This window comes from Podarcis pityusensis (assembly GCF_964106645.2).
Source record: "Podarcis pityusensis genome assembly, chromosome: 3".
Taxonomy (NCBI): Eukaryota; Metazoa; Chordata; class Lepidosauria; order Squamata; family Lacertidae; genus Podarcis; species Podarcis pityusensis.
In genome coordinates this window covers 101,025,890-101,044,375 of record NC_138026.1, presented here as the reverse complement: position 1 = coordinate 101,044,375, position 18,486 = coordinate 101,025,890, and the positions used below count along the sequence as shown (strand labels likewise).

The 18,486-nt window shown below is 43.3% G+C and overlaps 1 protein-coding gene and 1 long non-coding RNA gene across 2 annotated transcripts in view; one reads left to right on the top strand and one right to left on the bottom strand.

Moving 5' to 3' along the window:
• LOC308472913 (uncharacterized protein) overlaps positions 1 to 18,486 on the bottom strand; it is a 445,281-nt gene that overhangs the window by 37,040 nt on the left and 389,755 nt on the right. The window lies entirely within an intron of this gene.
• LOC308472978 lies at positions 1,007 to 3,798 on the top strand. Its single transcript, XR_013983844.1, has 2 exons — positions 1,007 to 1,272; positions 3,273 to 3,798. It is a non-coding gene; the product is annotated as an uncharacterized lncRNA (long non-coding RNA).

Below are 18,486 nucleotides of genomic sequence, written 5' to 3'. Positions count from 1 at the left end.
CCAAAAAAGTCACTTTAACAGAAAATTTAGGGGACTGTACATTCTGGACACATTGAATATATCTAAGTATACCAGACTTTCCTCCTACAGTCCCTTACTGATCACATTTTTTTCCAAAAAAATAATAATCCCAGTATGTTGCTAATCTAATTCTAGCATCAATTAATAACTTTCCTACAACTCATTTGTTTCCTCATTCCCCCCTCCCCCTGGAAATTGTTTAAAGAATAATTGCCTGGGGAAGAAGTGCGTATCGAGGCTAGGAGGCAATTAATGGAATAATCATTTTCTATGCTTTGATTTGAAACAACCTTTCCTTTGTTTTATTGAAGGAAATAACTTGGAAGGAATGGGAGGTTTCTGCTTTCGATGTACTTTCCACAAAGGAAGAGTGTCATTAAAGCGAAATTGTTATTGCTGTCTGGAATCATTCTGGAAGGTGCATCAATTGCTTTTAATATGTTAATACCAGAGTAAGGTCTTGTTTCTCCTTTCGATTTCCACTGACATTGAAAATGACAGAAAGGGTAGGAAACTCACTCTGTCCTGTGCAGTGTCTGGACTAAGTTCTGCAGCTTTTTCTTACGAGAAGAGAAGAGAAGAGAGAGAAGAGAAGAGAAGAGAAGAGAAGAGAAGAGAAGAGAAGAGAAGAGAAGAGAAGGTTTATAGATCATGATGAGCTGGTGAGATGGTCAGATAGGAGGGACAGTGGGATCACACTTGCTAGCCACACAACTTCCTTGATGGTGCTCATTGCGTGGACAGGCGGAGTCCCCAGATCCCGAGCGGTCCCCCCCGTCATGTGGAATAACGACTCAAGACAACGTGCTATGGGATTAAATTGGCCACAACTTTATTAAATTTTAAATGTGGGTAGACCTTGGCTCAGGCATTGGGCGTTCTCCCTCCCCAGTCCCCAGCCGGGGACCTAGGGAGCATCAGGGTTATCCAGTGTGTGTGGGGGGGGGGATGGGCCGGCTCTGGAGAACATCCCCCACACACTGTCAGAAGAGAAAGACAGGGAAATGACGCATTAAACAGAGCAGGGGGCAGAGAGTAGTCAGGCGGAGCCGGGGATCAGAGATGGTGAAGAGCCCTATAACCCACCAGAGCCAGGAGGAGGAAGTTCAGACTCAGAAAGGGGGGAGCATTCACATCAGCACAGGCAAGGAGGGAAATGAAACGTAAAGATCAAAGACGTCTCGCGAGGTTTCCACACCTACTTTGTTGGAGCCAGAAAAAAGAAGCCACTCCCCGAATCTGACTCGACAGGTTCGGATGCATGATTTTGAACTGTAGCTGTTCTTTTGTATATATGTAATAAAGACTGTAAATATCACGCTGAGTGTGCTGAAGTGTTACTGTGAAGAGGGAACACCACCTTGACATAGCGGCTAACAATCTCCTTCCCTTCCTCCCCCACAACAAACACTCTGTGAGGTGAGCGAGGCTGAGAGACTTCAGAGAAGTGCAACTAGCCCAAGGTCACCCAGCAGCTGCACGTGGAGGAGCGGGGAATCGAACCCGGTTCACCAGATTATGAGTCTACCGCTCCTAATCACTACACCACACTGGCTCCCAACCCCAGCACCATCATTGCTGCACCGTACTTGGCTTGGAGGGCAACAACATCAGCCTTCATAGGCAATTCTTAACAGTGACATTCAACTAAGTCACCTTGGAGAAGACACATTGAAATCAATGGGCCTACTCTGAGCATTACTATATTGGCTATCAGAAAGATTATGAATAACAACAGAAATAGTTACTGATCACCAAATAGGCCATAATTAAGGGCGATTTGTGGGTGGGGAAAAATACAATTTAGTATTTTATTGTGATAATTCTGCATTTTAACTTGCCCTCCCCACCATGGTGCCCTCTAGATTTTTGGAACAATAACTCCCACCAGCCCCAGCCAGCATGGCCAATGAACAGGCATGATAGGAGCTATAGTACATCAACATACGTTGATGACCTTTCATGTTGGGGAAAGCTGGTTTAGACAATGTGGTTTGGGCATCCTCTGCTGTCAACAAGCCATAGTTAAGCACAACCAATATGTTGTGGATTTTGCATTCATAACCAGCTTCTTTGTCAGATAGATTACCCCTTATGGATGGATAGCTTTTTCCTCACTCCCCTGCCCAATGAAGAAACTGGCTTCCTTTCCATATTACAAACATACCTTCTGAGCTAAGTATCTGGCCAAATGTCACTGGCTATATCACCAAGACGCTCGTGACTGTTTAAGTTGCGCCAGCCAACGGTCATGACTTTCAGTTCACAGTTTATTCATTAAGTTCCAATCCCTTGAAAACACTGACACCATTAAGGAGGTGCCACATAGAAGTCACGTCTAAAAGAATTTGTGCTCTGACCCTTCATCTCAGCTCACCACAGGCAAACAGTCAGAGAGAGAGCTGGCTTGGCGTTCTGGAATGATGTTTGTTTTTTGCCCGTGAGGTCTCCTCCGTTGTTTTCGTTCAGCCATTTTTCATCCCACCCTTTCAAAGACTGATCTTTTTCTACCTGGGTGTGCTTCATATATTTACACTCCTATAGATCTTTCCTCTCTGTTGCGGTCGTAATTCCTTTTCCCAAGCAGAAATGCATTAGCGGTCGGGGAGTAGAATTGCCAGATTCTAGAGTAAGACAAAGATTTTGGCTTCCAACTCTGACTGTTTCTTTTATCCCTGCCCTCCTTTCCTGCAAAGTTTTCATGAATAAAAGAACCATATGTGATTTATTCCATAATGTGTAAACCAGCTGTTTTGGAGTAGCTGTCTTCATTGCAATAGCCTTACTCCAGGAGTAAGTGTTTTGAGGGCTGCGGTTGTGGTCTGAAACATGATACCATATCATGGAGCAGGGCGGGAGGGAGGATAGAAAAACCAGAGCGGAAAGACAAAAACAAGCACATGCTTATTCTCTTAAAACCATATATGTATGACTTCTGCAAGGAAAGAAAAAAAGAACTTTCTGTAGTGGTTGAATTAGCCTCAACCTCATTTTTAAGTCAATAAAATTGCAATTGAAGCTGTCTTTGAAATGAAACTCTTTTTAGATTTAAGCTCCACAAAGTGGGGGGATGGAAGGAAAGGAAGTGGTTTCCAAATTTTGCAAAGAGTTCATCTTATGCTTATGCATAACTCTGCACATATGAGATTGTGGTTTATCCAAGCTGTGTGATTATTAAGGGAATGGCTTGAAGAAGGGTTTTTGTTTTTTTTAATGCTTACTTTTTTCTGACTTTTTTTCTTTTCTTCTAGTGCCTGTTTGTTTCAGCCAAGAAGCGGCGCTGAGGGAATGACAGAGAGAACTGTGTGAGAGCCTGTTCTCACGGTCCTTTCAAGCTGGCAGGAAGAACCGACCGCTGTAAATATCATAAGAACATCTGATCTTACAACTTTCCAGCTCAATTTCCAAACCAAAGTGGTTTGGTAAAGAATACGGACTTTTGGATGGTAGTTATGGTTGAACAGCATCCGAACCTTTAGAGGCTTAAGAGTTTTGACATCGGTTGGAGGAATTGATGGCATCTCAGTGAGGTTTATTCGTCTTCAGCCTTCTTTTTTTGCCAGTCTTGGAAGGTGGCATCAGACAGCCAGATCAGTTTGGACCAGCACCGTGTTAGGAAGATGAGATGCCAACAGTTGTAAACAGAGTCATCATGGGAGTACAGCATTTATTTAGGGGCAGGGACCAAAAACCCAACAACCTATCTTTGCAAGTTTAAACATTGCTTTCCCTCTTGTTCAAGCAAACACAAGAAATAAACTTGTTCCTTCTTCTGTCCCCCCATCTTCATTTGAACCTCCTGCTCCTAGCACCTTCCAGTTCATCTCTTCCGCAGGCTGATCCCCTGTCTCCTACCACCACTGTCCTGGATCTAAGTCTCTTTCCTCTGAATCACCCGGGAGGTGGGCAGCCATTCCCTGACATAAGATGTCTGACAAACAGAATGTCAACAAGTGAAGCTTTCCCCATAGTTGTGCTCCCATACTAGAAAAGGCCAGTTGGATTTCTGTCTACCACACATCCTTGCTCTTCCCTGCTGCGAATTCCAAACCATTTCATGACTCAAATTCAATGACATGTAAACCTGTTATGCCACCCCATTTTGAACCCTTAGGCTGGCAATACAGCCTTTAGTGCGATTATTTAGAGCAAATATGGTATTTCAGACTGTGTGTGTGTGTGTGTGTGTGTGTGTGTGTGTCAAAAAAGACTTAAGATTTACAGCAGCCAAAGTTCAAATGCCCATGCTTGGATGAATTCAAGATTAAATAGCTAAAAAGCAAGTCCCTTATTTTTTGAGCATTTGTTGAGCTGCTTTATTTTTACCTCGTAATAATTATAGCAATCTTATCAGCATGGGTCTAAAAGTCACTCCTTCATTCAAGCGAAAAGGATTTGAGCCTTTGGCATGAGTATGCCCATTTAAGGCCACATCCACACCATACCTGGGAAAACCAGCCAGATGGGTGGGGTATAAATATATTATTATTATTATTATTATTATTATTATTATTATTATTATTATTATCATCTGCCTCCAGGTCCAGGGACATATCTAGAACCATACTGAGTCTGCTTAAGCCCTCTCTTCAGAAAGGGGCTATCAGTGTTCAGCTCGCATGCAGCTGCCTACCCTTCTAGCATTCATCTTCATTGGGCATCTGGGCTGCCCAAGAAATTTTGCTGCCTGAGGCAAAGTATGTTCAGAAACCGACTGGGCTGGCAGATGAATGTTGTTCCAGCACTGGTGATGGGATAGTGCCCTCCACCACACTTGTGTAGAGGAGGTATTACAGGCTGTGTGGCACACATACGGTAGCTCTGTTTTCTGCCAGGGAGCTCAGAAGGAGCGACTGAGGGCCTGCCACTGCTTTCCCACAGCATCTGCCACCTGAGGCAATTGACTCATTTTGCTTAATGGCAGGACCGACCCTGTCAGGCAATGGGTTGCATCCAACGTACAGTAGTGCTACATGAATGTTGTATGACAGCAAAGATTTCTGCTTCTGCAATTAAATGTTCTCCCCTACCCCCCAAGATCTGTTCTTTCCCCAACCTTCTAGAGCATATTTGTTGGAGGGGGGAACATGGCATGTGAGGAAAAGAGAGGAGGTGAAAGTCCCACCACACAAGCAGAAATCCTTGTGCTGATGGGACATGGTAGCTGAATACTGCCCAATGTGCTTTGACTTCCACAGATATCCTTCTCCTCCTTTGCCACCTTAATTGATCATCCAAGATGACTGATGTCCATAGGCCGTGCCTGCACTGGAATCACCACATTTTTAAAAGACTAGATCATTTTTTTGCTTCCAAGCAATAAATCACCCTCACCCTACGGTACATATTTGTACCTGGAGTTAGCAGAACTGCTCAGGATTTGGACTGCCGGACAGCTTTTGTTTAAGCACATGCTTTCAGTCCTCTTAGCGGCTTCACATTTCAAATGAAAATATTTGGTCACATTGATTAACTGTGAGTTCCACGTTAGCAACACCAGGTATGAAAGGCCTTTTTAAAAAACTGAAAGTGTATCCTTGTGTGGGTTTGCCATTGATGGAGTCCAGATGGAAATGTGACTCGAAAGGTCAGGTTAGCTTTGACCTGGGCTCGTCTTTTGAAAGACCCATTTCCAGCCATCAACACCATACATCTCGCACCGGGCTGCCATAACAGCCAAGAAAGGCTTGAATTCTCCACGTTAAGTCTCTAGGAAATAACACTGAGAAATTCACTTCCTTGCAGTGTTTTTCTCCAAGACTCAAAATGGCAGCGGTTTTCGTGTGCTCTGCTCCCTTCGCAGGAAATGGACTCTCCTTTTTCATTTTAAGTGCTCCCACTCTGGCTATTGATTGATTGATTTTTGCTTTACTTGACAGGATGAGGTTGATCAAACCTGCGCTGTCTGGATCTTGCAGAGTGGAATAGGCTGCAGACACTCGCTTGTGCTTGTCGCTTGTCATATAAATTATATCAAAGTGCGCTGTAAATCTTTTTTCCTTTTTCCTTTTTGTCTTTCAGGGGAATTCCCGCTTTTAAAAAAGAAAGTGGTGATGGTGAAAGGACCCTAAATTCCAAATTTAAAAGAAAAAAAGAATAAGGTATTTGCTTGCCCGGCACTCTCTAAACACAGTGCAGATTTGTAGGGCAAATGCATATTTAGAAAGCCGCACAGTTCATTAATGAGGAATACAGTGAAATATAAGACTATTTACAACAGGAGTGGGAACTGGTGACTCTCCAGATGTTGTTGGACTCCATCAGCCTCAGCCAATGTGGCCAACGGTCAGGAACGATCATGATCTAAGCCAGAGATTTTCAACCTTTATGAGTCCATGGCTCCCTTGACCAACTACATTCTTTCTGCGGCACTCCATGGGGCTCAGGAGCCCTGTTATATCACCCCTTGCCTGAAGAGCTGGCAGCCCCTCACCCCTTTTCAAACACCTTCCCTTGTGGAGTGTTCCCTCAGCTCCTCTTCCATCTCCTTGGGAGTCCTCCAGGCAGCTGCCACCCCTCTCCCCATCCCACAGAGACCTGGGAAGAGGATGCCCCCAGCCTTAGCAGCCCAATGGAGAATGGCCAAAGGTGAACTTGAGACAAACAGCTGCACGAGCCTTTGGGAGGCAGAGATACGAGAGGGCTTCAGATGAGGGAGGGGAGGAAAGAGGGACAGAGGCCAGTGTTGCCCACGACACCCCTGACTATCATTCAAGGCACCCCAGGGTGTCACAGCACACTGGTTGAAAACCACTGCTCTAAGCCATTCAAATGGCGCAGCTCGTCATGCAAAGTGAGCACTTTCCACCACAACCCTGCAAACCTCTTAGAAGAAAAGATTGCCTTGAAAGGAGGGAAAGGCACCAGATTCCTCCTGGCACCTCGGTTTTCGGAAACTCTCAACAGTTTCAGCACCGAGAGTTGGGGTCAGTTTACAGTTGGAGTCCCTTGTAACCCTTCTATGGTTTTATGATTTCTTGTGGACAGCCTTCTGGAGCCACATGCCAGTAATAGGTGCAGCCAGGGACAAAACTGGGTGAGGCAATATATGTGCTTCTTACTGCTGTGCAATAGACTCCATTCCATCCATGCCAAATTCAACATTTCTACACACATATTATCTCCAACTGGACAAGTGAATAGCATTATCACAGGACAAAGGCACATTTCAGCCAGGCACAAGCACTCGCAGAAGGGGCGGAGCAAAGCTGTGAGGGGTGTGGCCTTGAGAAAGGGAGACCTGAGGGTCAGGCAGAGAGGGCGGAGCTACGGGCCTCAAGTTCCCCATCTCTGATCTAGCAGAAGTAAATACAATTTGAGCCTCATTCAGTCTATTGGTGGAGCAAAGGTGGTGTTTAACTCTCCGATGGAAAATAATGAGAAATGGAAGGGCTTCACTGTGGTGTGGCCAAGGTGAAAATGTTTCACATCAACCAGATTTAAATGAATTGATGCAGGCATGCTTTGGGGTTCTAATGTTCAGTCTGTGCAATCCATTAAAATCAGGGGGAGATTTTTGCCTTAGAGTTTAGGTTTTATTCCTATGGCTCTCCTGAACAGGCTGCCTGACTGTTTTGAAGTGAAGAACATGAAACCAAGATCTGTTGAGGAAGCATGGAATGGAACTGAAAAGTATGGATTCCAAAGTCTTGATACGTGCTATTTGACATTTCTGGAAGTTCCCTAAGGATCGCTGTTACTCATGCCTCATTGCTTGACTTTGACATTTGTTACAAAATCTGTCTACCTTGTCCAAATGCGCCCAACATTTCCCAAATATTTTTGCCGAATTTGTGCAGAGTTTTCATTTAAACAAAAAAACAAAAAATCCCGGGCCAAATTTCAACTCAAATAAACATAGCCCAATGTCTGAGTCAAGCGGGATCTATTTTTAGTGTCACAAGGAAATGCCTTTCTTAAGAGTTACAACCTGATGGTTTAGGGTAAAAGGGAACACCGAAGAAGCAGAAAACCTCTTTGTTCATAGATGGATGTTAACTAGTCAGTGCCAGATTTACGTATAAGCTAAACAAGGTATAGCTTAGGGCCCCACTCTCTTCGGGCCCCCCAAAAAATTAAAGAAAAAACCTGGATGTACATTTCCAAAATATAAGATAAAAAACAAATAAAATAAAACCTACATACAGCAACAGTGTTTTGTGTTGTGTAGGCTCCTATGATATAAGTAATGGGCCCTGCCTGATAGCCTGCTCCCTCAAATATCACTGGTTTGCTCATTTCTATATATAGGGTGCCTACATTGTGCATGGACAACATGTGCAAATGGCTTTAGATACCTATTAGGTCCATAAATTACCATATAGCATATATTCAACACAAAAAAACAGCGACAATTTGTTGTTGACAAAGGACAGCTGGACCTATAAAGGGCCCCATTACCTTCAGTAGCTGAGGGCCTCATCAAACCTAAATCCAGCCCTGTAACTAGTGCATTTGAGCCGAATCCTGACAAACCAAGTCAACTGATCATGGTGCAGCTCTTTGTTATGGACTTTGAAATAAAAGCAAAGCTACATTTTCTGCAATGTATCCATCCATTCAAAGGTTGAATTTGGGAATAGAATACACAATTATGCACTACTGTATAAGTTGGTTATCAGTCTACAGGATTCGTGTGCAACATGGAGAAAGGTATGGAGGATATTCACCTTTGGAAGGGCTCTAAGTCAGCTTAGGAATTGGTGAAATTGTCAATTCTGGTTCTACTCATCTTCCCAGCCTTCTGTTCATCACCATTTCAAATAGTCTGCATTTTTTTAAAAAGAAATCCTCGTGAAAATTCATGTTAGTATAGGCAGCAACCAACTGGCATACGGGTTACGTTCCCCACCCCCACACGTGTTGGTGGGGCCCACATAAGGCTACCCCACCCCACCCCACCCCATTCTGCCCCGCCCCACCCTTGCCCCGTTCTGCTCATTTTTGTGACATTTTCAGGGCACATGTTTGGTGCAATGCTCATATGCTGTCAGGCTTCAGGGAATCTGATCCCTCTCCCTCACAGCTGGCTGCCAGTAATAGATAGAAGTTCTTACCAATGTATTTTATTTAATGTTCACAGAAAGAGGCTTAGAGATGTTGCCTCTCATTAATGGCATTGCTCCGAATAATCTCCCCCCTCTCTTCCCAGTCATCAACAGCCCCACCCTCCTTATAGTGTCTCCTTAGGGACAATTGGCTCTGGGCTCTCTGCTCTCCTACTATCATTGCTCACTGGGTCCTGGGAGAAGGGGGGTCTGGAATGCTCTCTGGTGATAACGTGTCAGCCAGCTGTTCCTGCTCTGCTTCTTCCATTATCTCCCAGCTTTGCCCCTCTTCTTTCTCTGAGCTGCGACCCTCTGCAAACCACCATTGTAAATCCATGCTGTCCTCCTCTTCTCAGGAAGGTTCAGGAGAAGGGAGAGGTGGTCTTCACCATTCCTCCTCCAATGTCCAGTCCCTGACATGTGCACAGTGGTGCACAGATAACAGTCGTTGCTTGTATGAAATTTTGCTTAGTGTACACTTTTGTGCAAAACAATTCCCCCCACCCCAAAAGGCAGCCGCCATTGTCCCCAATGCATTTCAGAAGAAAGAAAAAGAAAGAAGGGGTGTATCCTTGGCAGGAAAGCACCAGCTCTCCCTCCTCCTCCCTGGATCTTCAAATCTCCAATTAAATCTCCTGGATCTGCCCCTCAAAAGAGGGAAGCTAGCAGTATTGGAGGAAAGGATAATCAGCACTGCTACCCTCTCCCAATGATATGAAACAATAAGCTTTGTACAGGTGGCACGGCTTGTAAAAAGCCAATCAAGCTGGAATAAGACACAAATTACTACATCAAGCACTACATCAAGCACTACAATCATTTAGACTTGGTAACAGCACATTAGCATTCATATTTGGCAAAAGAAACCTCAGGAAGCTAGGCAGAGAAATCCACAAAACTGGCTTCTTGTAGATGACAAACAGAAATCAGACCAAGGCATGCATACCTTCCAAACTTTCTCCAATAGGGATGTCCTATTCCATAACAACAACAACAACAACAACAATTTTACTATTTTTACCCCACCCATCTGACCAGGTTGCCACTCTGGGCGGCTTCTAACATATATAAAAACAGGGCTATACAGGGCTGCCTTCAGATGGCTTGGGTAATGGATAATTCCATACCCTCCAACATTTCTCTGATGAAAATAGGGGCGTCCTAAGCAAAAGTGGGACATTCTGGAATCCAATCAGAAACCAGAATGGCTTCTGCAAATCTGGGACGTCCATGGAAAATAGGGACACTTGGAGGATCTGGGAATGGAACCTGAAAAAATAAGGGGAATGCTTTCCTTTCCCATTAGGCCAGACTCCATTCTACTCACTGAAAATAAATAGGATGGTTTTTCCATCTGCTTCAAAGGAACTGTGAGGAGTCTGGAAGAAAAATGCTGAGCAGCAGATGTACTCTGTATTGCAAAGAGATTTTGTATATATGCTTGGTGTGGCATAACGGTTAGAGTGCCAGTCTAGGACCAGGGAAACCAGGGTTCAAGTCCCCACTTGGTCATGAAGCTCACTGGGTGACCTTGGGCTAATTGCAGTCTCTTAGCCTAACCTACCTCATAGGATTGTGGGGAGGATAAAATTGAGAGAGGGGTAACCACATATACCACCTTGAGGTCCTTGGAGGAAAAAGTGGAGTATAAATAGAATAGAATTGATGATGGGCTGTACAGTCAAACCTTGTTTCTTGAACGGCTCTGTTTTCGAACATTTTGGTTCCCAAATGCCAAAAACCCAGAAGTAAATGCTCCAGTTTTTGAACGTTCCTTGGAACTTGAACATTCGACATGACTTCCACTTGAGTGCAAGAAGCTCTTGCCTTGGTTGTCAGACGTTTCAGAAGCCGAACAGTCTTCCAGAACGGATTACGTTAGACAACTGAGGTTTGACTGTAGTCAGCTAAGGCATATGCAGAGTAGACTCATTGAAAATAGTGAACATGGCTAACTTAAGTTTATTGATTTTGGTGGCTCTGCCATGATGGTGACTTAGTTGGACACAATCCAATAATAATACTACAAACTAGTTAGAATTGGGTCTTGTCCCAGCATTGCTATTTCTAAGAATAGACCTTTTGTAAAGTAGAAAATTGACCAAACCACAGCAATTGTAGAAACTACAAGCCTGGTCATGATAGCTTCATGCTAGTCACTGGTCCCGAAGCAGATTGTAAGCGTGTAACTTCTTAAACACCCAGTGAAGATACTAAGGTCCCCATCTGCACAATTCATGCTTTCAATCCCCTGATTTCCTTCCACATATGTGGAACGGGTTTCTCAAATGTTTGTTTCCAAGACTCTGCGACTACGGGACATCATGTGACTCTTGAGTCATTTTCCTCCAGCTGAGGGTACATTTTATCTTGCCAGACATTTCCACAATTTGTGTGAGTCTGGTTCAGCCAGCTACACATGATGTGGCTGTCTGCTTGTCTGAGAGCGGGGCGGGAGGGGGGTCGGTTTTGGGTTTCATTTTCCTCTTCACACTGTGCTTTTTAAGTTTCCAAAACAGTTCTTAAGTACTAAACATATGCTCGTTGTGCTTATTTCTGGCAAACGGCATTGAGAGCAGGCTAGGAGTGGTTTGTTGATCTACAATAAAACATATCTCAAGGGTCTTCAAAGAGGAGCTTAATGAATTTTGTGTAAGTTGGGGAGTGGGAAAGGTACATTTCTCAAGGTGCCCTTTTTTCAAGGTCTGTGAAAATAATAGTTTAACGGTATAATTTTGCGAGAGGGTTTGTGGAGTATGGAATGTACTTATCTAGCCCCATATTAAATAGGATTTATTGCACACGTCCTCCCGTAATAAGATCAAATGAACACAGCGAGGTCTGTTAACCAAATAAAATAAATAACCTAGCCAACTGCACATTTCAAGCAAATAGACCTGGAAATCTAGCACTGAACTAAAGCCATATGCAGAATTACAGTAGACTTTTGTGAACACTCAAAACCGAATGACTGAAGGTCAATGAATCATTAGCAACATGAGAAGCACTTACAGAGTTGATGCTCTTCAGACCCACGCTTATCTTTCATAGACTCCATTTTGGCTCATGAAATTGACATCGTGTTAACTTCAGCTTATCTTATGACTGCAATGAAACCAGCAACTTACCCTACAGTCCTGAACATTTCTGCTAAGAAGTCCATTAAGTTTGGTGGTACTTCCTTTCAGGTAGGTGTGCATAGGATTGCAGCCCTAACTTGAAGTCTCACCTCACCGCTTCCGAAACCAGGCTCAAACCATTTCAGAAGGATGGGGCACATTGAAACCGCAGCAGCCAATTCATACCTTACTTCTTAATTTTGCCCCATTGGTCTCCACGCCATACAGATTTCTTTGGAGTGGTGATCCCTCAGGAGATGATACCAGGTAGTCCCTATGACAGCACAGGATGAATGGGCCCTAATTTGAGAGCAAGAGTCAGAGTCACAGAGAGGGGGCGGTTCTGTGCACAGCGCAAATGCATACCTGCATCTATGCACAGGGCACAAGGCAAAAAAATGGTCTCTGCAGTATACATAGACTAAGCCATTCCTGGATATAGGTATTCTTCTTGGATCAAAGCTGGGTGTTGTTGTTGCTGCTGTTTTGCCTTGTTTGGTTATTTATTTTCTTTTATTTCTGCAATACAATGTAGTGTGACTCTTCTGGTATTACTTCCTGTAACACAAGCGGTGAGTAGCTGATGGAAATGGAGCCAAAACAGAGACACTGAGAAAAAGAATAAAGCTTGAAAGAACCTTATAGTTTGCACAGGAGTACGGGGCAGCACACTGCCTAACGACTACTGAGTAGAGATGAAGGAGAAATCCAATTCAGTTTGCATTCAGAGGCAAACCGACACAATTCACATTTTCCGAAACATTGTGTGAGCCAAAAATCAACCCTCCTTTGAAGCTCCGCACAATCTCTGAATTTTGCAATGCAGTTCTCCAGCCAGGTAAGGTGTAAAATAATCCATGAACCAGGAAGCATGCATAGAAATGCATATATGTGGGGAAAATAGCATGCCAAAATACATAATATTAGGGGAAATTGGTTTGCAAAAATGCACACGCTAGTAAAAGCTTCATATAATAATATGTTTATGAGGGGGGAAATTGCATTAGAATGCTGCTGTTTTCAGACAAAGAAATTTTTTTAAATGTGGAGAACTGAGCTTAAGACTGGAGAAATGAGAAACTGAGAGAAACTGAAATTGTCAGATTCATAGAATCATAGAATCATAGAATCATAGAGTTGGAAGAGACCACAAGGGCCATCGAGTCCAACCCCCTGCCAAGCAGGAAACACCATCAGAGCACTCCTGACATATGGTTGTCAAGCCTCTGCTTAAAGACCTCCAAAGAAGGAGACTCCACCACACTCCTTGGCAGCAAATTCCACTGTCCAACAGCTCTTACTGTCAGGAAGTTCTTCCTAATGTTTAGGTGGAATCTTCTTTCTTGTAGTTTGGATCCATTGCTCCGTGTCCGCTTCTCTGGAGCAGCAGAAAACAACCTTTCTCCCTCCTCTATGTGACATCCTTTTATATATTTGAACATGGCTATCATATCACCCCTTAACCTCCTCTTCTCCAGGCTAAACATGCCCAGCTCCCTTAGCCGTTCCTCATTCGCTCAAACCTAACACTGAGCATGCTCAGTATCCACAGACTGTTGTGAGTCAGTTGGGGGGATGGGACCCCTCTGGCATGGAGGGCATGGAATGCCTTACACAAGCTCTTAATAGCTTATTGTATCCTAGAGGGAGGCACATCTGACTGGCTGTCAGGAGCCCTGAGTAGGAGGCTAGGAGGTGAAATCCACTGTGGGATTTAGCTGCAGGTCCTATTTGTTTCTGTATGCCTGGCAAACTCATTCTACTGTATTTTCTTGTGCTTTGTTGAAGCAGGTTTTGAAATTTCTCAAGCAATGAAACTCCCACACCTTCTCCCAGGTGGCACCTCGGCTCTCCAATGCATCTCTCTGTCAAGGTTGACTTTTTGTGATGCTCAGTGCAACTTTCGCCATCGCTTATTTCTGCCCTTTTCATGCTAGCGCATCTGTTTTTCCCCATGGTGTGAAATTGGTTCAAAGAAAGCTATTTTGCTCCTGCCCTTTCCCTTGAGAGCACCATTAGACACTCAAACACAGCAAGTTGTCAAGGATGTTTTCCCTGACAATTGGCACAAATTCTACTTCTCTTCATGTTGCCCTTTTCATTCAACTCCCTTTTCCCTTCATGTGGAACACTGTTTTTCAAAGGAAATATAATGAAAAGCATGTCTATCTAACAAAAGCAAAGCCTATTATGCAAGCAAACAAGATGTGTGTGTGTTGTTGTTATTTTAGAAAGCTTGTTGCTTCTCAGAATGAGACTGCTTTTCCGGGATTTATATTTAAAAATAAATGAAAACTCATCAATTATCATTTGTAAATGGAGTTCAAAGCTCACGGCACAGAACAGGCCCTCTCCCAAGCTGACACATTCTCCACAAAATATCCATTCAGGTGGCTACGTGCATCTCAACCCCAAAAAAGGGGGGCGAACACAGATCTGCATAAAACTTGCACATGCCAATGTTTAAGGACACATTTCAACTGGACAAAAACGCTCAGGGTACAAAGGAGAGCCAGTTTGTGGGGTTGCCTGGTGACAGGTAGAGTGATCAGCGCCAGATAGAGAGGTCTGTTAAGTACAGTAATTAAATTTACTGAAATTGTAAATACGGTGGTACCTTGGGTTAAGTACTTACTTCGTTCCAGAGGTCCGTTCTTAACCTGAAACTATTCTTAACCTGAAGCACCACTTTAGCTAATGGGGCCTCCTGCTGCCGCCGCAGCACGATTTCTGTTCTCATCCTGAAGCAAAGTTCTTAACCCGAGGTACTATTTCTGGGTTAGCAGAGTCTGTAACCTGAAGCGTATGTAACCTGAAGCGTATGTAACCTGAGGTACCACTGTACTTGTATGCATTACTATATGTTTAGATTTGGTTTAGGTAACTGAATTCTAGAGACGTTCTCATGTGATTGGGTAATGTTGGTCATATGGGAGGTATCTAGTGAAGGAGAGACTCCACTTTATGGGAAGCAAGATGACTGTGTTTTAGAATCCACTGTGAACACTGCTAAGTGGAATAGAGTGTTGGAGTGCCTCTTCTCTGCTTGAAAGAAAGAGAGCAAAGCTGCAGGAGAAGGTAAAAGTGGAAACCTCTCCTAGGAGCTGCAAGGCATGGCCAAACTGAGATACAGAAGGCTGCATACTGAAATCTGGAAAGAAAGGAAAATACAGCTGTTTGGAAGTTAGAAGAAGAGACTGTAAGTCCATGCTTGGAGAAGCATGTGACTATAAATATTATGTTTTAATTCATCTTTTACTGTAAGTTTCTGCAAGTAAAGTTTTTGAATGTTGAAATCTGGACATTGGTTTAATTTCCATTGGTTTAATTTTAATTTCATACATCTGATTTGAGCTTCTTAGCTGCATTTTTGCTGCCCTTACTTCAACAAGGTCCAGAAGGCCATACTCATTTACCCTGGGCCTGAAGTTTCCTCACCTCCAGTTAATAGGAATGACCCTAGATTACTAGAGTCTGCGAAGGCCCTTGAAGCACTTTGGAGACCTTGATATCACTCTTTCATAAGCTTCCCTCAAAATTTATCCCAATGCTGTGCTTAAGCAGGAACATCAAGGTTTTCCTTCAGGCAACCACAGGGTGTACAAACGTCCCAAAAGTTAAAAAAACAAAACAACTCGCAATGAATTTCATTAGCCTTATCAAAATGAAATTCCTCAGATATTTTGCCTTGGATTTTGCTTGAGGCAATCTTTTGGGGCAACTCAACCCATTCAGCACATGTTCTCTGGCCAAGCAAGCTCTCCCTGCAGAGGCCTGCTGCTCTGTTAAACGACTTGCCATTCCGAAAGCCCAATCAAAGAGTGCAGATTTATTGGCCCAGAGATGGCATCTTTCAGCGTTGTGCGGTGATGTATGTTAAACCTTCTAAGCCAGTCATGAAGATACACACATTCACGCTCCCCCCTCAAGCCGACATATGGACTTCATCTCTTCCCTCCTCCTGCGTCTCTTTCCCCTGTGCTGCACACAGGGAAGCAAAGTCCCATGTTCGTGCTAAACCTTCATTGGAGCAGCTTAAAGTAAACAAGCTCGAGATAATAGAGCCTTTCTTCCCGGCCAGAAATGCTGGATTCCTGCTTAAATGCATACCTTTGATGATGGTTCACTGGTAAAACTTGCCTTAGGTAAGAGAAACATAATTATGCAATTTTCAACTAGGGGGGTTCCACTGCCACCCCACATACATTTTCTCTCGCTTAAAGATGGCTATTGGCTCTGTTTAGGCATTAACTCTGCTTTAGAGGCAGAATCTCACAGATCCTTCCATTGAAAAGAGACGTACTTGATGTGAGAACTTTTGAATGAAACTAGCAAATACCACGCACTCCTGACGTGTCAGCCTGGGCTTTTCAGATGCCTATATATTTATTAACTGTGAAACTCACACGCTGGTCGATTAATCACCCCCACCCGGATTTTCAAACATTGCAAATGCCAATGAAGTTAATGCAGACAGACTAATGGCTTTGGGATGGGCAGCCTATGCCAGCATCTAGTCAGCATATGAACCAACCTGAATCCTGCCATCTTAATCTGAGGCCCTTCTTTGTGTGCCTCCTCTGTGAGAGGTCTGGAGGGTAGCTGCCTGAGAACGGGCCTTTTCGGTGGTGGTTCCCCATTTGTGGAATGCTCTCCCTAGGGAGACTTGCCTGGCACTATTGCTTTTTACTTGCCACGATGGAGGATGAAGAAAGGTGTTTTGTGCATGTATTTTTTTTTGTTAAAAAAAAACCAACTTTTGCAGAGTTGATAATATGAGTTACAACTGTTGTGCCACCCACTTTTTGTCTCTAGCACCACCCACTTCTGGTATACGGCCTCCAGAAAATTTCACAGGAGGGAATGACCCTCAAGCTGGAAAACATTGGTGGTATATAAATGGAAATGTATGTATGTATGTATGTGCCCCTCAGGCTGATAAATGTTCCTCACACCTGTACTAAGTGGCCAAAAAATATTTGTATGATCAACAGCTGATTGAACTGGTCAAGAGCTGTTTGCCCCTAAGAACAGCTGAATGTAGGAGGTCTTTATTCTTTTCCCAAAAGCAAAAGTTCCTGCACATGATAAGTGAGTGAGACTTTAGGAAAGAACAGCATAAATATGTATCCGACAAAATGCTGCAGGCTGGCCTTAGAAATTCAGCAGATGTCCTCCCGTTTGACCCAGACCAACGTCACCATTAGCCTTTAGCTCTGCTAACCTGAGGTGATGCATAACCTGCCGGAGGTGAAAGAGAAGATAGATGGTTTCAACTGGTGCCAGGAAAGGGTTCCTCTGTCTTGCATGAATGAGGCATACCTTGCTGTAATTGGAAGTGTTTTCTAAGGTCAGGTAAGGAAATGTTTAAATCAGTTTCTTTGGTTTGTTGCACCATCACGTGCATTTTATTATTATTATTATTTACTTCTTCAGGCAGTGCATAGTTAAAATGATGAAATTTGCTGCCCACAAGGCAGCTCGGACAACCTGAAAAGGGGGTAAGAGAAATTTATGGAGGATACAGTTCCCAATGGCTTCTAGTCATGATGGCTATATTGTCTCTAGGGTCAGAGGCAGTGTGTGCCTCTGAATGTCAGTTGCTAGGAATCATGAGCAGCACAGGGGAACATTGCCCTCATATTCAACTGGTGGCCTTCCCATAGGCATCTGGTTGGTCACTGTGGGACCAGAATGCTGGACTTGAAGGACCTTTGGTCTGATCCAACAGAGCTCTTTCTAGGTTCTCACTCAGAAGAAAACACCACTGTTGCCAATTGAGCTGTAAGTCTGCACCAGGAAATCCCAGGATTGTCTACTCAGGAGTAAGTTTCTTCCTTTCTTTTTTTAAAATTTTTTATTAACGTTCTTATGTCACATATGTATACATTATCATATTACATTACAGGGCATATTATAATATAATTTCCAACATGTATACGAAGTTTATATACCAAATTTATGTACCTAAAGAAAGAAAAAAGGAAAACAAAGATGTAAAGCCATTTGAAAATAATATTTGTACCAACACGACGGACTTCCTATCAATCTCGTTGTATATTCTTTTTTTTTTTACAAATGAATGTACTCTTATTATTGTATATTTCTTTACATTTTATCTAATACATTCCTATATCAATATGTACCCTTAATCTTGTTTCTCAGCTCAATTTCTCTCCAACATCAATCAAATGCTAGCATAGATAGCGAACCTTTACTATATTTTTGAACATATATCTTATATCTATCCCATTTTCCCATAAATTTTTGTTTTGAATTGCCTCTCAGGCACCAGGAAA